The following is an 18,754-nucleotide window of genomic DNA, read 5'->3' on the forward strand; positions in this document are numbered from 1 at the left end:
ACTATTTAACCTGGTTTGTAGGCCTGAACTGATGGAAAATATAACATTTAGGTTACCTATTTAGTGATTTTGGTGCTGTCTACAGATAGATTTGACTTTAACTGTTTAGCTGGCTAATCACATTCATCCCTGGTGTAAGCTTTAGGTTCTTAAGATCCATGGATCCCAACTGGTAGGATGGAACTCAAAAGAAAATCATGGACCTTTTAAGCTGTGTTAAGTCTGATTTTATGCTAGCAGTATCGCAGGTTGATGTAAATATGACACAAAATCCATGGAATATGGGTCCTCCTTTTAGGACATATTGAGTTAAGGTGAAGTGTGGAGCCACCTAGAAGACATACAGTGATGTTTTGAGCAATCTCAGGTCCACACTGCATTATTCTTCAGTATGTAAATTTGAGTGGTTTGTCATAATAAAAGTGTGGGCAGGTCCTGAGGCTAGACTACTTGAGAACAACTGCTTTAACCACTTGAAACAATCAGAAAATTGGGCAGTATTTCTCTAAATTGTTGCTTTGTTTGTAACTCAATCCAACGTTGCTTGCCAACCCATTAACTCTCCACTTGTTTAGACTGTATGTCTGCTTTTTCTGATCTTAGATACTCTTTAAAATAGTGGATCTTGAGTCACAGTAAGCCAGAGTATTGAACATTTTGACAACCCTAGTGTACCACAAGCACAGCAGAGTTAAGGCACTGCTGGCACTTAAGAGCAGCTCTCAGGTACAAAGTTTAATGATGCCTGATTTTCCCTGAACTTCACCTATTTTGCAATGGAAATAAATCTCGGAGACATAACCTCGCAGCCTATACAGCATATATATATACCCCACCTCCTCTATACCTCCTGCCCTCCCTCCTCCTGTCGTCTGTGCTATATATCCATCATTCATTCATAAATTCTGAAAACTCCTCTTTAGTTAATTGCCTGGGAAAATTTAATTTCAAACGAAAGCTTTTAAAAGAGAAAGATATAATTAAGTTGCAGGGATCTTTCTGCCCCCGCCTTGTACTGAGGAGGGGCGGGGGGGCGAGGGGACATGTGCCGCGAGCCGTGCAGCTCTGCACTGCACTGCTCCGTGTCAGGGAAGTCATACACCCATGTTTAAAGCAGAGCGTTACGTAAAGCCTCCCCCTCTGCACAGGCTTACTGCACCAGACGCTGTGTCCTTGCCTGGGCTGCTCAAGGTTCCCAAAAGGACGGGCTGCTAAGAAGTTGGGAAGGACGGGGCCGTGTGATAGCCTGCAAAGAGAGGGAGGGAGGGAGGTGGGAGGGAAAGGGGGGTGGGAGCTGCCGCCTGTGACAGCTTTGGACTTTGAATTCAGCGCCAGACAGGCTCATGCATCAATCCCTCAACTTACAAAGACAAGCCACTAACCTTGACGAGGCCAGGGACTCTTCAGGAATGAGTGGCATTTTCACTTAGCCCCAGCTTCTCCCCTGCACTGCTGCCACATAACCTGGTTAAAATAAGACACAGTTGAATAACAGCCGACCTTAGCCTCTGGACTTTGCGACCCTTTGTTCTAGCCTTCAACCCTTAGGCCTCTTAGACCGAGCCAGGGACATATGCAGCAATGCATGCGGAGGTAACACTAATAGCATTTAGTACACAAGGTGCAGGCGCCTCTTCTCGTGCCTGTCGGTGGCTGTTTTGTTCGAGCGCGGCCCAATGCAGCCTCATGTGAATCTGTGCTTGCTATGATCACTCAGATCACCGACTATATTATCACAGACTTAATTATGTACATACTCTAACTGCTGCAGCTAGACATCTGCAACAAAAGCAGACAAGTATCTGCTGTTTTCATCCTTTGTGGAGATGCTCTGACACCATTTTCCTGTCTGAATACTGAAACTGACTAAGCTGGTGACATAAGTACTGATCTGCTATTCACTCAAACTAAAAAACTGTGATTTTTTTATCTATTTTATAGCTCTAGTCAGATTAAAAGACGTCAAGGGATGAGTATCAGAGAAATGTCTGTTATTGTCTTTGCTGCTATAAAGAAAAAAACAAGAAATACCGTCTTACATAGCAATAACAGTTCTATATATGGGGTGAATTGTTCTGACACATGGCGTCTGCTAGGGTTGGACAGACATTTATCTCAGTGTTTCCCATGCAAAGATGATACTCAAAGGGCGACACCCAGGTACATCCAGCCACCAGAGTATAATGGCCAAACTGAGTTGTGATGATGGCATGATCGACATCATGAGTGTGTGTGACAAAGAGACGGAGAGAAAGTCAAAGAGAGAGAAGAGACTGACTGGGAACCCAAAGAGTTTCGGGTTTTTGCAACAGATGGCTGCGTTTTTCCAAAACAAACGTCCAGATTTAAAGTTTCAGAGCTTTTCTATGTTTTGAGCAGTGATTCTCAAACTTCAGCCTGCATCACCCAAAATAATGATGGCTGAGACCGGGAACTCTGTCTGTAGCTGAAACATAGCTGAACACGTGCAGAGTTACTTTTTAAGGATTTCTTTAAACATTATTTGATTTCAGCATAAATCTCACTAAATGCTCCTGTGTTTATTTTACATTTAACAGATTTTAGGGATGCACAATATTGGATTTTTTTCCGATTGACGATATGCCCATATTAACAGATTCATTTTAGCCAATACCAATATCAATACTGATATTTAAATAAGCTTTTCAGACAAGAAATTTCAGTCGATGTATGCTTAAAAACAGACGAAATAGCGGATGTAAATATCAGCTGAAATTGTGATATCTGCCGATACCGACATCAGACCAATAATATTGTGCATCCCTACTAATTTTGTGTAAATATTTGCTTACAAAATTGGGGAAAAATACAATATTAAAAAAATTATTTGCTTTTTGGAAGGCATCTGTTGACCCTTCTCAGTGTCTCGAGACCCCCATGCTGAGAGCCACTGCATTAGACCATGACACCACTCCTCTTATTTGGGGTTTTAAGGGATTAGAGCTAATCCCAGCTGTGATTGGGCAAAAGGTGAGCCACACCCCTGGTCTGGTTGTCATATCATTTGATCTTTTTGCCAGAAATGAAGCCTAACATTAGTTCATGTAGAACAGGATACTCATATCGTGTTCGGCCAGCTGATCCCAATTATTGCCTCCCAGCTCCAACAGCCAATCATAGCTCTTTCTCAGCACACAGCTACGTATTTAAATACAAAGTACATCACACTAATCCCTGCTTGCATTAATGCTGATGCACCACACTACTGCTGATGCTGGCAAAGCTTAACCTCCTCCACCCCAGCCTCCTCCTTTATAGCATACCCTCATATTCAGATTCATGCTACTGTGGATTAATTGCTTTTAAACTAATTTATTGTATTCAGTACACGTTGTCATTAATGTATGTATCCATCTGTGCTCCCTGGAAAGTCAGAGCATGCTGTTAGACTAACTCAGGGAGAATCTTTATAGCAGTGCCTTCTCCACCAAGGAAATCTTTATATACATTTTGCAATAAAACGGTAAAATAAATGATAAGTGTGTTCCTGGCTGTACTGAATAGAAGGTTAAATTTCTGGCACTGTGACAATCCTAATAAGTAGTTTCTCAACTCTCAGCCATTTTGGTCATGCTGTGTCAAACTGCAGATCTTGAAAATGCTTCTTTTTCTCTTCAGCTCATGCTCAAGTAAGTCTGATTAAAGTTATTGCTTGATTATAACATTAAAATGGACTGCTGTCCTTTAATTTATCTAGGGCGTATCTTGGACCCCACCACTGAGGGTGCTGATAAGCTCCCATTTAACAAGTTACTTAGGAAGCAGGTGAGTTGTTTTATATCAGATGGTGAAAACATGAGCAATGCTGTTTACACTTTGTATATACTATTTGATTTCCTTTTGGTACAAATACAATGCTTGTTGGCCCTGAAATTTGGGAGGGGCATTTGAAGACTTCAGCTAGTCTCAGCATTTACTCTGTTCAACTTTGGGGTGAAAGCCTGGCAGTGGGGTTGTGGTGGATGAGCAGAAAGCCTTGCTCAGTTTGGGTTTGACTGAGGCATATGGATGCTGGAGTGGGTCAGTCTCCAACAGTTCTAGTTTAACTTGCATGTTTACTTTTTAAAGGTCCAGTTTGAGTCAAACTGACAAGTATTCCACTTTATTTCGGACTGCATGTAAACATGCTGACTGACTCTATATTCTCAGCTAGTGCTGCATGGCTTTTCAGTGTCAGCACATGATGAATGACCTAAAAACCTGCTCTTCTTTGCTGCTCTTAAACAGCTGCTGGTGGCAGCCGCAGCACATCCATGGTGGCAGGACAGCTCTGCTTGCTCTGTTGAAGCTACTGCTTTAGATCAGTGAAGAAGAATTCATGTTTGGTCAAACTAGTTGACAGTTTTTGGAGCTAATGAACAAATCTTCATGGACTGGTTCACTTGCTCAGTTTCCAGTAGTGATTTTGGTATCAGAACAACTCTAATCCTGTGTGCTTCTCTGTATGAAAACAAGGCTCTCTATCACATGCACACACAGGCTGGGTTTTCCTTTTATCTGTGAGCGTCTGCCCTCATTCCCCTCACAGCCCGCCCACTCTGTCACGCCTGTGACATTGGCCTGCTTGTGGCAAAGCAGAGACCGTCCCCTCGTCTGACTGCAGCATCCTGGCAGCACGCTCACCACAATGGTAGAGAAACCTTCCTACTGCACCTCCACAGCCCGGGGGCAGCAGCAGCTCTGCTACAGGAGCTGGAGAGGAAGTGAGAGAGGGAGGGAGGGAGGGAGTCAGTTCCACTCTGCTCCTCTGCTGTGACCACACCAGCCCGGCCAGGAAAAGAGTCAGCTCCTCTCACATCACCCAGGAGGCTTTGCTGCTCCGTGCTCCATCTCCTCGGTCTTTACTTAACGTATCAGAGGAGAGGGACGGTGGGTGCAGGTTTGGTGTTGAGCTGGTGGCTCTGTTACTACAGTACAAGGCAGAGCTGGGTGATACGGACCAAAGATCATACTTCCAACATCTTTCTCCTGAAAGCCAAAAAATAATAAATATATATCTCAACATTTTTTCTGTATAAAACAATAAACGGTTTTTACAACACCTTACCAACTTTGATATGATTCTAGTGAAAATATAACCACATTGTTTGATACCACAGCAACAAAGACAGACACTCATTTTTGGGCAGTTTTTCTTTTTTATTTGAAGATAACCTCACTAAAATGCACAAAACTATTGCCAATTTTTCTGTCTAATGAGTTTGTCAATAATGTTCAACACTGTTCAATGCCTTCAAAATGATCAAATCTCCAATGTCTTAATGGTAGTGTGTATTAAAAGTGCAGAAACTTCATCATCCTAACTCAAAATTTAACCAAAAAAGAGAGAGTGGCTCTTAATGGCCAAATAACTTGGCAACACTTTAAAAAGTTGGTGGTTCCCCTTGCTTCTCCAAAGTTACACTCACTATTCTGAATGTTGCAAAAGCATTTGTGCAATTACGACATGTTGCAGCAGTTTCCTGCAATTTTGGATGATTAAAAACCATAAATTGGTTTAACGTTTGATCAATGTGTATCAATGTATAAATTGGTTGCTCAACAATCCAATCAACTGAAATAGAAACTCAAAATATCAATTGTCATCATCATGATAAAGCTCCGTTATTATTTTGAAATTCCTCACACAAACCTGTGGGAAACAAGCTAGTGGTAAACAGGTTCACAGCTGCTAGCTGAAATTAGGAGGATGAATTAGCTATCTTTTCCACTCTCGGCTGTGGGGGAATATTAAGGACTTGGACTACACCAGGGTAGGCCCACAACCTTTTTTGCCAACTAGATCTCCATTTTTTTATGTGACATAACGTTGTTTATGGATAACAAACCTCCCCTCACTATTTAACCGTGGCTGAAGTAGTGCAAGTGGTGTCTGATTAAGGCTCTGCAGCTAAACAGAGAGGAAAAAGTACTCAGTTTCACACTTCTCTGGATGCATCGATTATAGTTCAAAACTTTGTCCTAACCTCCTTCATTGATCAAAGTCAAGATTCCTCCAGAGCAAAAATAATGCCAAATCTTCACTGCATCAACATGTGACAAAGATTTGATCTCATTAAATATCATAATGTCACAAATAAATATCACGCTGTATTCTATGGTATCGTATCGGTGTATTGTCTATCGCATGGTTTCGTGTAATGTATCTCATTGTATTGGTGTATCATATCATATATATAGGTGTATCGTAACATATCAAATATATTTTGTTCTATTGTATCATATTGCTGTATCATATCGTATTATATCATACTGTATCTGCGTATTGTATTACATTGTATTGATCATTCCATAGTATCTTATCATATCTCATATCATATTGGTGGGTTGTGACCAATCATATCTGCTCATTTTATCATATCCTATTGCATTTTATTATATCGCTTCGATGTATCGTATCATGTTGTAATGAAACTGGTGATTTATTGCCCTATTGATTATGGTTAGATATTTCATTTGATTTTCCACAGCAATAAAAATTAGGGCTGGGCAATTAATCAAAAATTAGATTAAATAGCAATATGGCCTGCTGCAATTTTAAAATCATAAAAGGTGCAATATTTCTTTGACCTGAAATTTGTGTCAAAATACCAGTTTTAAACTTTGTTTTTGCAGCAGAGATGTTATGAATGACAGATCATGCAATCATACAGGTGCCATTTTTTTAACAGTTCACAAAAAATCCTAACCTTTTAATTTCTGTACTTTTTTCTTATCAAATATAAGAATGACAAAAACCCTTCAATGCAACAAATCAGATGCAATACGCAAAATGAGTCAAAATCATCAGAATTAAACACTTCAGCCCTTAATAAGGAATAAAAGAAAGTTAAGGAATAATTGGATATAAAATCACAATTGCAATATTTGGGGGAAAAAAATCGCAATTAGATTATTTTCTAAAATTGTTCAGCCCTTATGAAAATGTTCTTACATAAAATGAATAACATGATAATTCTGACTTAGACTTAACAGTTCAAATCAGTGAACCTGTAATTAATAAGCATATCACTGTTAGTCTTCCTTACGTTGAACAATCTTTTTTATGAGCGTTAGACCTGACATTGATTTCTTTTAAAACATTATTAACTATTTTGATATAAATGACACCATCTTAGCCATGTCTTATCAAAAATATGTCTCTACAAAAAGCTAAACCTAGTGCCCAGCCCTAGCTGTGACCACACCAGCCCAGCGAAGAGAGTCAGCTCCTCTCACATCACCCATAAGGCTTTGCTGCTCCGTGCTCCATCTCCTTGGTCTTTACTTAACATATCAGAGAAGCAGCCCAGTGCAGGTTTGGTGTTGAGCCGGAGACTGTTACCACAGTACAAGGTACTCTTGATGCTGTTTCCCTGCTCTGCCTCATTGATCGGCACAGTTAGGCTTCCGCAGCTGTTGTTTTCAAAGAGGGCCGATGCTTCACGTGGGTTATAACGTGTAATTTATTTGACCTGCAGTATCTTTTGTCTTTCGCCTTCCCTCTGCTTTACTGAGCAATTTCTGCAAAGTCTAAATAATTCACGGTAATTGCAATCAGCAGCGATCAATCGGCGGAGATAATTGAGGGGCCTGTCATTGCACCAAGGCCAAGGTGAAGTGTGAAGGCAGAGGGGTGGAGAGTTGGAGGAGGAGGAGGGAGTCATTCAACAGATGAGATCCTGCTAGTATAGCTCTCAGGGGTTGCAGAGGAGGCGTCCATCTTTCTCCCTCACATTTCGTCATTCCAGCCTGCATCCAGGAGCGATGGCTGTAAAGACGCATTTAGCAGTTCCTGCCTTGTCATCAAAATGAGTCCCATTGACTTTGGTTGCCTTCTGTTCATGACAGAAGCACCAACAGGAGCCGGAGTGATTGTCTCTGAATGAGATAGTGCTGCTATAACTGAGAGGCCTTTCTAAACCCTATCCTCTTAGCAGCACACAGTGGGAATACTCTCAAACTGCCCACACAATCATCTTATTTCAGACTGAAAATTTCACTTGAGGAGTTTTTCTGCCTTGTTTCTGATGCAATCTCGCTCTATAGTTGTTCTTGTTACTGAGAAAATACACTAAAATGCTGTATAATCAGTAAACAGCAAGTTTCCACATGCCTCTTTATGTTCCTGCCTAAGTCATTTAAGATCAGCCTGCAGCAGGCCTCCACTTGTTGTATTAATGTCTGTATTGTATTCATTTTTGATTCAATTATGCTGGCTTCAGTCGCTGCATCCATCCGTATATGTTTACACTTTAATCACTCAAGCCTTGACGTTTTAGCCTCATCTTTGTTGTATCCATTTCAAGACATTTTTCTATGCCAATTCTATGCAATCTGGCTCATTGCTTGTGCTCAAGATACTGTAGTGTGTAATGCATGTGTGTGGATGGGTGAAATCCATTGAGAGATAAGAGGTTGTGGAGGAGGAGGAGGCAGCGGCGGCACAGAGAAGAGCCATGAAAGGAGTCACATAGAGTGCTAACATCCTCTTAAATAGTGAGAAATCTTAATAATTATCTCCCTGACTGATATTTTAAATGACCAGTATAGCTGATATGGGATAACCACAGATATACCATTATAGCGTTTATTCATGCTGCATGATTTGGTGGGAATGTGAGGTTGCAATGATACTGGTATGCTATCATGAGTCTACTGCCTTGGTTGTCAAGGAAAATACAGAGAATAATGACAGTTTTGAAGTGTGTATTTCACATCTCAAAAGCAAAAAAATATTAGGTAGTGTAAGAAAAATACAAAACCTGAAGTCTTGACTGTACTGCTTTCAAAACTTAAGTTTACCTTTATTTGAAAATACAGAAATACTTCTACAGAGAGTACAAGTGGCACTATTGTAAACCTAAAGGCCTTTCAAGCACTACTTAATGCAAAAATTTTGCAGTCTTTCATGTAATTATGCAATTGCACAACCTGAAATCATAACTGTGATTGCAATTGCAATTACATTAATTGTGCAGAACTAGCGTTTTTATATTTCAGTATAAATGGACATGAAACATTTTGCTGAAAAAACTGCAAAATAAAAAAACTGTAGCTGAATAAGCGGAGGTCTGCACTTAAGTTGAAAAAACTGTGAAACTGCAATTTTTAAAGGTTTATTTATGGCCTTTTTATGCCACTATTAGTAAGGGAGACAGTGCAAAGAGCTCATAACAGGAATGAGAGAATGATATATGCAAAAGGAGCCACCGGACGGCCTTCAAGCCTGGCCACTCAGGTAAAACTGGGTGCAGTCTAACCACAAGAACACCTATACCCCAGGTTTGACACTTTTTCTTTACTCTCTGTTATAAAATATGTAGACTGTGTTATTTTGTTGATCAATACTACTGAAAAGTACAGATTATTTAAACAAAAAACATGTCTCTGTTTGTCTTGCAAAGAGGTGATTGCATGAGTAAAAAAAGGTTAAATCAGACATGTTTTAATCCAAAAATCGCCCTTCAAAAAAGCAATCCAATTCAAACTGTAGGATTTTCAAAGAATTAAAATGTCTTCATTTTACACAGCAAAATATAAGCCTGAGTCTCACACTAAGTATTCACAACGTTATCTGCACGATACTGTTATCAGCTTAATTAATCTGTAAATATCTATCAGATATTAGCAAAAAATCCAATGGTGAGCATTCCTACTGCACACCTATGACAAAACTAGCTATGTCAACTTCATTTGACAGCTATGTACGAGAAAATGAATAAGAGGTACCCCACATGATCAGGAAGTAACGCAAATCATACGACTTTTTAAATTCATAATACTAGGGATGCACCGATGCATGGGTTTAACACTGGTATTAACCAGTATTGTAAAAAGCATCAGCAAGTAAAATGGCATGAATAGATAAAGGATAGCTGCTGTTTATGTGTGGCGTTGTGTCAATATAATGTTAGCATATATAATAAACCTTCCTGCTGAATAGACAGAGTGTTTTTTATGAGGCAGAAAAGTGCTCATCTGTACATGAGAGAAAATTTGGCATAATTGAATTGTCCCAACAAAAAAAAAGAAGTTAAAAAACACATTATTATCACATCAGTAAACAACTGAATTTTATTGTAAACATTGGTGTTGGTATCAGCTCATTTTCAAAATCGGTGCATAAAAAAATATATTTGGTTGTTCCTGATGAACGCTTGTAGACACAATCCATCAGCTGTGTTATGTTTCCCATTGATAGACTATACTTTGGTTAACTATCCAGGTATATCAATAATACATATCTGTGTGCATGACAGAGACATCTACTTCTATATCCCAACACGTGATAAAAATGACGCCTCTGTTTGACCATTTTTCTGCTGGTCAGTGCTGCCAATATTATCCTGCACTCCTGAATGATGGTTGTGATGCTATCTCCATCAACAAAAAGCCTCCAAACATCCTGCTCACCTGCTATGATTAGGGAATACTGAGAGAAATATTTCAAAAGGCGTTATCTGAGCATCCTTATACAGCATAGCCTACTGTTGACGAATACTGTAAAAAAAAAAAAAAAAAAAAGGCAGAAACGCTAAAAAATTAAACAGAAAGAATGAGACAGGGCAGGACGGCCATCTTTACCACCTGAGTTCAGGGACTTTGTATGAAACACTGCAGATATCTGCAGCTGAGATTAACACTGTATGCACACTGGTGGTTATTTCTATAATTTAGCTGCCAGCAAATAAGTATATGTGCATTATGAATCAAATCACCTTCTACAATTATCAGCTTGTAAACAACTGTCACCCCGTCTGCTGCTGCAGATGACTCATCCTAATCCACTTGGAGCAGCCGGGGTAAAATCCCCAAAACCTGAGACCACATCCTCAAGCAGACTTGGGTCCCTGACATGAAACCCCTAAGTCAATCATCTTCTCGAGGTTTAAATATCTTTATCATAGGGATGCACAGATGAAGAATATGACACAAATTGATGTCAGTAGCCAAAGTTTACCTGTTATGTTCGACATCTCATACACCTAACTGCTATATCAAAAAAGATCTTATTTATTGGGGTGAAGAGGTCACCTGTTGGACAATCTATGATGTGTTTTTGTGGTCAAACATGAGAGAAAATGTTGGCTCAGTGGGGGAAAAGAGATGAGGACAAGATTGCTAATGGCCTAATTCTTACAATCCGTGCAACTTTACTTTTTAAAATTCAACATATCCATCAACCCACCTATGCAGAGAACCTTTACCCCCTTATAGATATGGGTATAGTCTAAAAATAGCTTATCAATCAGGCTCTACTTTAATCACTTTGATTGATGACATTGTCCTGTCCTGTGTCATGTTTTTGTCTCGTAATTTGAGATTAATGTTTTGCTCTGACTTTAAAGTTGACAGTGTAATTGTTGCGGTGTAAATCTCTGCCCAATAACGGCAGTAGTATGGAGTATTACTACGAGTGCAGAGTGTCCACTGAATAAACAAACAATAAAAAGAACAATAAAGTGATTGAGCTTAATGCACGCTCCACACAGATATTATGGAGGCAGAACAATTAGAGAAATGAGCTTGTGGCCAAAAGGTCTTTGGTTTGAATCCTCTGTGGGCTGACAGAGTGCGAGCCAGTAAGTAGATGAGAAACGCACTTCTGTTCCTCTACATCCACTGTCAAAGTGCCCTTGAACAATGTTCGGTGGCCAACAACACAAGTGCTGGGCAGCTCCCAGGTCTATAATAAATCAAAAACTCTGCAGTAAATGCATGACACTTGTTCTGCTAGATTGCACATTAGTTTGTGTTTTCGCAGACTACCTCAGCGATCAAAAAGCGAGGATGACGCCCTCAGTTTAGCCTGTCCCGTGTGTCATGTTTCTGTGACTGACAGATTTACAAACAGAAGGCTTCCAGTTGGCACAGTGATGGTGGTTAGAGACGCTCTTAGTGCACATAAGTGCCTGGGCAGGTACTGCCATATCTGTGGCACCACCCTCCATAAAAATACACTGGTATATCAACTTATTCAGAGGACAAAAGAAAGTCACAACGAAGTAGAGCTGCAATGATTAATCAATGAATCATTTCATCAATCAATACATGACTAAAGGGCCAACCACTCTCTGGATCCAGTAACAGTTCCTGAGACTTTTCAGGCAGAAATGTCAAATATCCTCTTAAAGAAGCTTCTCTGGATTTACGATAACTGTCTTTGTTATGAAAGAGGAAGTTACACGGATGTAACAAATCAATTAATTGATCAGAGGGCAATTAATCGAAACCTTTTTGATGATAAATTCATGTTTCATTTATTTTATGGGCAGACTTTCTCTGATCCCAGCTTCTTCAATATGACAGCAAGCTTCTTTTTTGGTATTTATGGCAGAAATGACCACCACTCAGAGGCAGAGCTGCAAAGACTAATCGATTATTTGATTAATCAGTTGAAAGACAATTAGTCATCATCTATTTGGAAAAGTGTTTCATTGTTCCCAGTATTTTACAGGCAGAATTGTCATGCATTCCTTGCTCAAGCTTCATTGCTGTGAGGATAAGCTTCTTTTCTATGTCATCTATGTAAGTAAAATTCTGATTAATCAGTTAACTGATGAAGGGCAACTGATTGTAAAGTGTTTACTCACATTTTTAAGCAGCTAAAACATCAACTTTTCAGTTAAAACTTCTTAAATGTGAGAACATGCTTCTTTCTTGGCAGTATTTCTTGAGTAAACTCCATAAAGACAGCCACTACTACAGCGATTAATTGATTAATCTTTTGAAAGACAATTCATTTCCAATTATTTTGCTATTTGTTCAACTGTTCCACATATTTTAAAAGCGCTAATGTAAAATATTTTTCTGATAAAGTATCTTCATTTAAAGTGTAGACACTTTAAAGCAGGAGAGGAAGAAACAGAGACGTACAGCTTTCTTGAAAAATCAATTTACTGATCGAAAGGCAATTAATCGCAAACTATTTTCAAGATTGATTCTTGTTTTCATCTTTTTCTTGGCAGTAATTCTTCTTCAGCTTCTCCAAAATGGCAAATGGTATTTTTTATTTTTTTAATCTATGGTTGAACTGGCAGCAACTCCGAGGAAAAACTACGACAACTAATTGACTAATCAATTAAAGACAATTAATGGTCATCTATTCGGAAAACTGCTTCATCGTTCCACATATTTTCCAAGCAGAAATAGCAAGTGATTCTTGTTCAAGCTTTGTGACTGCAAGGATAAATAACTTTCTGATTAATCAATTAATCAATTATGGGTGATTAATTGCAAACTGATTTAAGCATACAGAAGTCATTTTCACATTATAACTTCTTAAATATGAGAACTTCCTACATTTTCTTTGTAATTTATGACAGACCTTTGTAAAGACACAAAGGGATGCTTCCACTGTTCTTTATCATGAAGATTAGATCTTTTTTTCTGTAAGTCAGTGACAAAACTCCATTTAAAATACTTTTTAAAGAAGTAGATCAATGCAAGTATTATTGGCGTGGTATGTACATTCCTGCTAATATTCACAACCAATCATTTTGGCTAGATTTAGACTGGACCAACAAACCTGTAAGAGCTGAATTATTTTCCTTTATTTGTTATCATTCTTTACTCTTTAAAAAAGTGATTGATCTGAAGTCAGGACCCTCCATCACCTCCTCACGAATGAAGCACAACCCAAATTTCTCATGTCTCAATCATAACCGAGTGTTTCTGATGGGCCCGTTTGGACCTGAGATGGAGCCAGAGAGGTGAAGAAACAAAGAGATGGCGATGCGTCTTTCAAAATAAAAGCACTTCATAGACTTTTTGCAACATATTTTTCCCCCAACACATCTGTGATCCACTGAAAATAGCTTTGTGACCCACTTCTGGGTCCCAACCCACCAGTTAAGAACCACAGCTTTAAAATGTTTGAAGGACTGTAAAATTGGTGATTTGTTCATCCTCAGTTTTAAGGACTGTTTTAGGTCTGGACACACTAGAAAAGTGTGTATAGGTGTCCACCCTTGGTGGTAGTTAAATACTTTTTAAAGTGATGATATTTTAACACTGAACCAGAGTTTTACACAACAAAATCACCAGCATTAGTTCAACTCAAACAGAATCATCAAAGCATCAAAATCAACACTTCCTCCAACAGGCAGGAAGTGACTGACCTAGTGGATAACTTCACTCAGGGTGCAGAAATGTCTAGCATCAATAACAAGACATCCTCCAACAGGCAGGAAGTGACTGACCCAGTGGATAACTTCACTCAGGGTGCAGAAATGTCTAACATCAAAAACAGCAATAATTTACCAGAAACATGCGAAAAGGAATCCAAACAGTGATTACAGTACAACAGACAACATCTAAACTCTCTGCCCAAGGGCATGATGGGAAAAACTACCTCCATATTTGATACAACAGTTGGCAGAGCTGAAATCAACAGACTCTCTACAGAGTTGGATAAACACTGTCATATTACTCCAGAAGTTGTGACTGGAGTTAGAATTAAACTTTGGGTGTTACAATCAACTCTAAAATGTGTAACACTGAGAATTAGACTCTCAATTTTTTGCAGCTTTCGTCTCAAATTATCTTGTAAATATCGGCATATCTAATATTAGCTAAAGTCCAATACAGTGCAAGCCTAACAGCAAATATGATCGTTCAATAATTCTATTAAAGGAAATTCTACAGCCAGCAACTTTGGTAACTTTTTAAACATTTTAGAACATTTTCAGCATTAATATGAAAAAGTTGCTGATTTCAGCTGCTTAAATAAGCAGAATCCACAGATGTTGTTGTCATTTATAGTAGTTAATGAATTGTTATGGGTTAGCTATTTTGGCTGGCTGTTGCAGGAGAAAGCCATTTACAGACTTTTGCATTTTTGGGTGTGTTTCACATGCTTTTACACTCTATAGACTTAATAATGAAAACAGCCATCAGCCTGATTGGTAAAGACAGTAATTTATATGTGCATTGAACCACTGTTCAAAATAATCAAATGTGAAGCATAACACTGGTTACACCACACCTGCATAAGCCCAGTCACTGCCACACGTCAAAACATTGCCCCTTCCTGCAGCAGCCGCTCTATTTTGATGGCAGATAAGACTCGCTGTCATGAGAAGGAGTCAGTGGATCAGAGGGCAGAGAGCAGAGTCCAGTCTTGTGACTGTTGAGCAGCCTCGACATCATTTGCATTTGGCCATTTGAATGTCCTCTGGTTCTGTTGCAGGCTACTGCACATCACTCAACAGCAGCTCCCCGGACAATAGCAGATGTCCCAGTCAAATCCAGCCACGTCCAAAAACAGAGAGAGGAGTCAGGGTGCCTGGGCCACTGAACGCAGCACTCAGACAACTTCTGCAACTTTCAAACTTTGTCCATAAATGTGCAGGTTTTTAGTTATCTCGGGCAAAAGAGGACAAGCTGAACTACCTTGAACATCTTGTGTAAGTTCAGGTCAAATAATTAAGCAGCTTAAACGCTCAACAAAAGAAAGGCTAAAAGGCAGACCCCCAGACACAGACAGTATTTAGCAGGCTTTAGAAAAGTTTGACTTCTCCCCACATTACTTTTTTGTCTAAGTAACAGAGATTCAGCGAGAGGTAGCACATTAACTCAACACACTTTTTTCCTTTGTCTAATCCGTCTATTATGAAACCCAAACAGGCTGCAGCTGGGCAGCTTTGTAAACTGCCCTTTTGGAAGCTGTACTGAAGATGTACTCTGCCCTCATTCCTGTAACTCGCAGCAAACTTCAGCCCCTGACCTTTTGCCTCCTCACCGGAACAAAGTCCAGTGAAGCAATAGGACATTTCAGGAGAAAGGAACTCCTACGCAAAGGCCGTTCATGAAAAAAAAAAAAGAGAGAAGAAAGCCAGGCTGAAAAACATCCAAGTCTTTGAACTCTATCAAAACATATCGGACATGATGACACAGTGATGTGACAGGCTGCAACTGACCAACCTCCGCCCTGTGCACACTGAACTAGAGACTCACAAAAACCTTGAAATGGTCACAGACATGGAGATGTAGGTACAACAGCCAGACAAGACCACATTTATTATGATCATTTACAAACCTTTGCATGTTCTTGGCCACTCAGCTGTATGTACTGTGCATGCTAAGAGAGAAGAGCCACTGCTACTTTGATTAAAAGAGAATTTTCCACTAAAAACACCCAAATAGAGCACTCCTACAATGTGACATCAAATTAAAAGAGGAATAATCTCATTGTAGTGTGGGTATAAAGGAGATTTCCCGTCTGGTAGCCTAGATAGCACTATTTATGACTCAAGCTCCACATGTAAGTATGCTATTAGGTCATTTTCAAGGCCTTTGGGTTCATTCAAACCGCCTTAAGGTCTTTTAAAGGAGCCGATAGTAATGTACAGATAGTGTAACAGTGAAGTGTTTCCCATTGGTGGTGCTAAAACCGCTTAAAAATAGGAGGCAGTCTACTGTTTTGACCCAATGTGATGAACTAGATTAACAGTGCTTACGTTACATTACAGCACACTGGCATGGACAGCCCTACAGTGTGTATTGCTATCAAATAAGCCCATAAGGTGTCATTATTCATTCAGTTTTTACACGGTGGGGATGTGACAGTAGCCTAAATTACAATGTGGCTACATTAAATTTCGCTACGTTCGGTTTACATTGAGATAAATGAGGATTTTGACACATGAATACCTCAAATGAAGGCCCAAATTTCCAGTCGTATAAGAGCTCAGGGGTACAGATAGTGGTTTTGGCTTTAATAGAAGCGTACAGCACGGAGAGCAGCCAGGTCTATTCACTTCTTTATGCAGCGTTTTCAGCGCTGTATCCATACGCGCCACGGCTCGCCTTACGACACAAACAGACCCTCGATAAAACCCGCTATCATGTACAGTTAAGCTCGACACCGCGTCCTGTGAGTGTCATTTTCACAGTCAGCGGCGGTAATAATTCCCACCATATGACAGTGTGTTACATACAGCACGTAGAGCCCCTTACCTGCGTTGTCCACCCCACAGTCAGCCGGAGAGGCGCATCGTTATTATTCGACAGGAGGAGGCAAATCCACTGAAAACGCTCTCATCTGTCTTCTTTGACACTCTCGGCAGGGAGCAGAAAAGGCGAGGCAGGCTTTCAAAATCAAGGTTTTAGTCCGAAAAAATGCCTCGTTTGATTTGTGCGGCGACTGGGAGCGGGCTGAGCAGAGGTGAGCGGCGTGCAGGCTGAATTGTTTATTCTCCCAGAGTCTCCTCACTGTGGAGAAGTGAGCGGAGACAGACTCACTCCTCCTACTGCGCCCTCCGCCCGCCCCACGCTGCTGCTGCTGACACCACCCTTAAAGAAACAAGCATCCACCCAGCGTCGCTGCTGCTACTGATGGACTACACTACAACTACTGTAATAGAAATAGTAATAAAAATACCCTAATAATAATAAAAATAATATTAATACATTTAAAAAATGAAGACAGGGCTGCTGACACCACCCTTAAAGAAACAAGCATCCACCCAGCGTCGCTGCTGCTACTGATGGACTACACTACAACTACTGTAATAGAAATGATAATAAAAATAGCCTAATAATAATAATAATAATAATAATAATAATAATAATACATTTAAAAAATTAAGACACTGCTATTGACACCACCCTTTAAGAAACAAGCATCCACCCAGCATTACTGCTGCTACTGATGGACTACACTACAACTACTGTAATAGAAATAATAATAATAAAATTATAACAATAATAATGTACATAAAAATAATAATACACTTAAAAAAATGAAGACACTGCTGCTGACACCACCCTTAAAGAAACGAGCATCCACCCAGCGTCACTGCTGCTACTGATGGACTACACTACAACTACTCTAATAATAATAATAATCATCATCATCATCATCATTAACCTTAAACTCACAGCACTCCTCAAGATACAAACATCGGGCTAATTTATATCAAACCTTCCAACCAAATTCAGCTGCAGTTCAGAGTGCTTTAGAAGAACTTGGAAAAGTTATTGACAAACAAATAAAGGGTTTAAGAAGTTAAAGAGTTTATACACCAAAAAATATTTTTAAAAAAGATGGGTAATTTAAGGCTCACATATTTGAGCCCTAAAGACAAGTTTATATTGTCGTAAAGGTCCCGAAAACATGCCTGTGAAGTTTGTTTCAGAAAAAACACTCCAGTTTTGGATTTTTGCATGTCTAAAATCCTCTGTTTCACTCCTGCTCTGAACGAGCTGTTTCTTTGTCTGTAGCTTTAAATGTTAATGAGCTGTCTGACTCCGCCCCTGACCCCGCCCCTTGAGGAAATAGGTTTGGCTTAATGGCCATGGCTCTCCTGATCCTCCGCTCAGCAGGAGAGGAGGGTGGAACTTTCTTCCAAGCGGGGAGGGCCAACCGAACCTGGAGGCAGGGCTAACTCCCCAGATGATGTCATGAGGGGGAAAATCTTAGAATGGTTGTTTCAGCACACATTTTCTGTGGGGGGGGGCAGGCCAGGGGTACATATATTTGCCAGAAAAGCCTGAAAAATGTATCTTGTATAATATGTGACCTTTAAAGAGGAGACTGTTAAAATTAAAAGAAACAGAAAAAGGCAATACAATACAGTAAGAACTAATATCACCAGCAATATTTAAGTAAACGAAAAAAAAAAATAAAACAATGCTGAAAGATTAATGTAAAATCACAAATAATTAAAAGCCTGCATAACTGGGCATAAAAAGATTAAATGGTCATAATCATATATACATAAAATCCTGAAAGTCCTTAATTAAAATA

At 39.6% G+C, this 18,754-nt stretch overlaps 1 protein-coding gene across 3 annotated transcripts in view; it reads right to left on the reverse strand.

The window, feature by feature from the left end:
• nrip1b (nuclear receptor interacting protein 1b) overlaps positions 1-17,208 on the reverse strand; it is a 100,070-nt gene extending 82,862 nt beyond the window's left edge. For all 3 annotated transcript variants that reach the window (XM_041801140.1, XM_041801142.1, XM_041801143.1), the window contains exon 1: positions 16,963-17,208. The gene's annotated coding sequence lies outside the window, so the exon portion shown is untranslated. The remainder of the gene's footprint in view (positions 1-16,962) is intronic.
• Positions 17,209-18,754: the final 1,546 nt, after the last annotated feature.

This window comes from Cheilinus undulatus, linkage group 12 (genome assembly GCF_018320785.1).
Source record: "Cheilinus undulatus linkage group 12, ASM1832078v1, whole genome shotgun sequence".
NCBI classification, from domain to species: domain Eukaryota; kingdom Metazoa; phylum Chordata; class Actinopteri; order Labriformes; family Labridae; genus Cheilinus; species Cheilinus undulatus.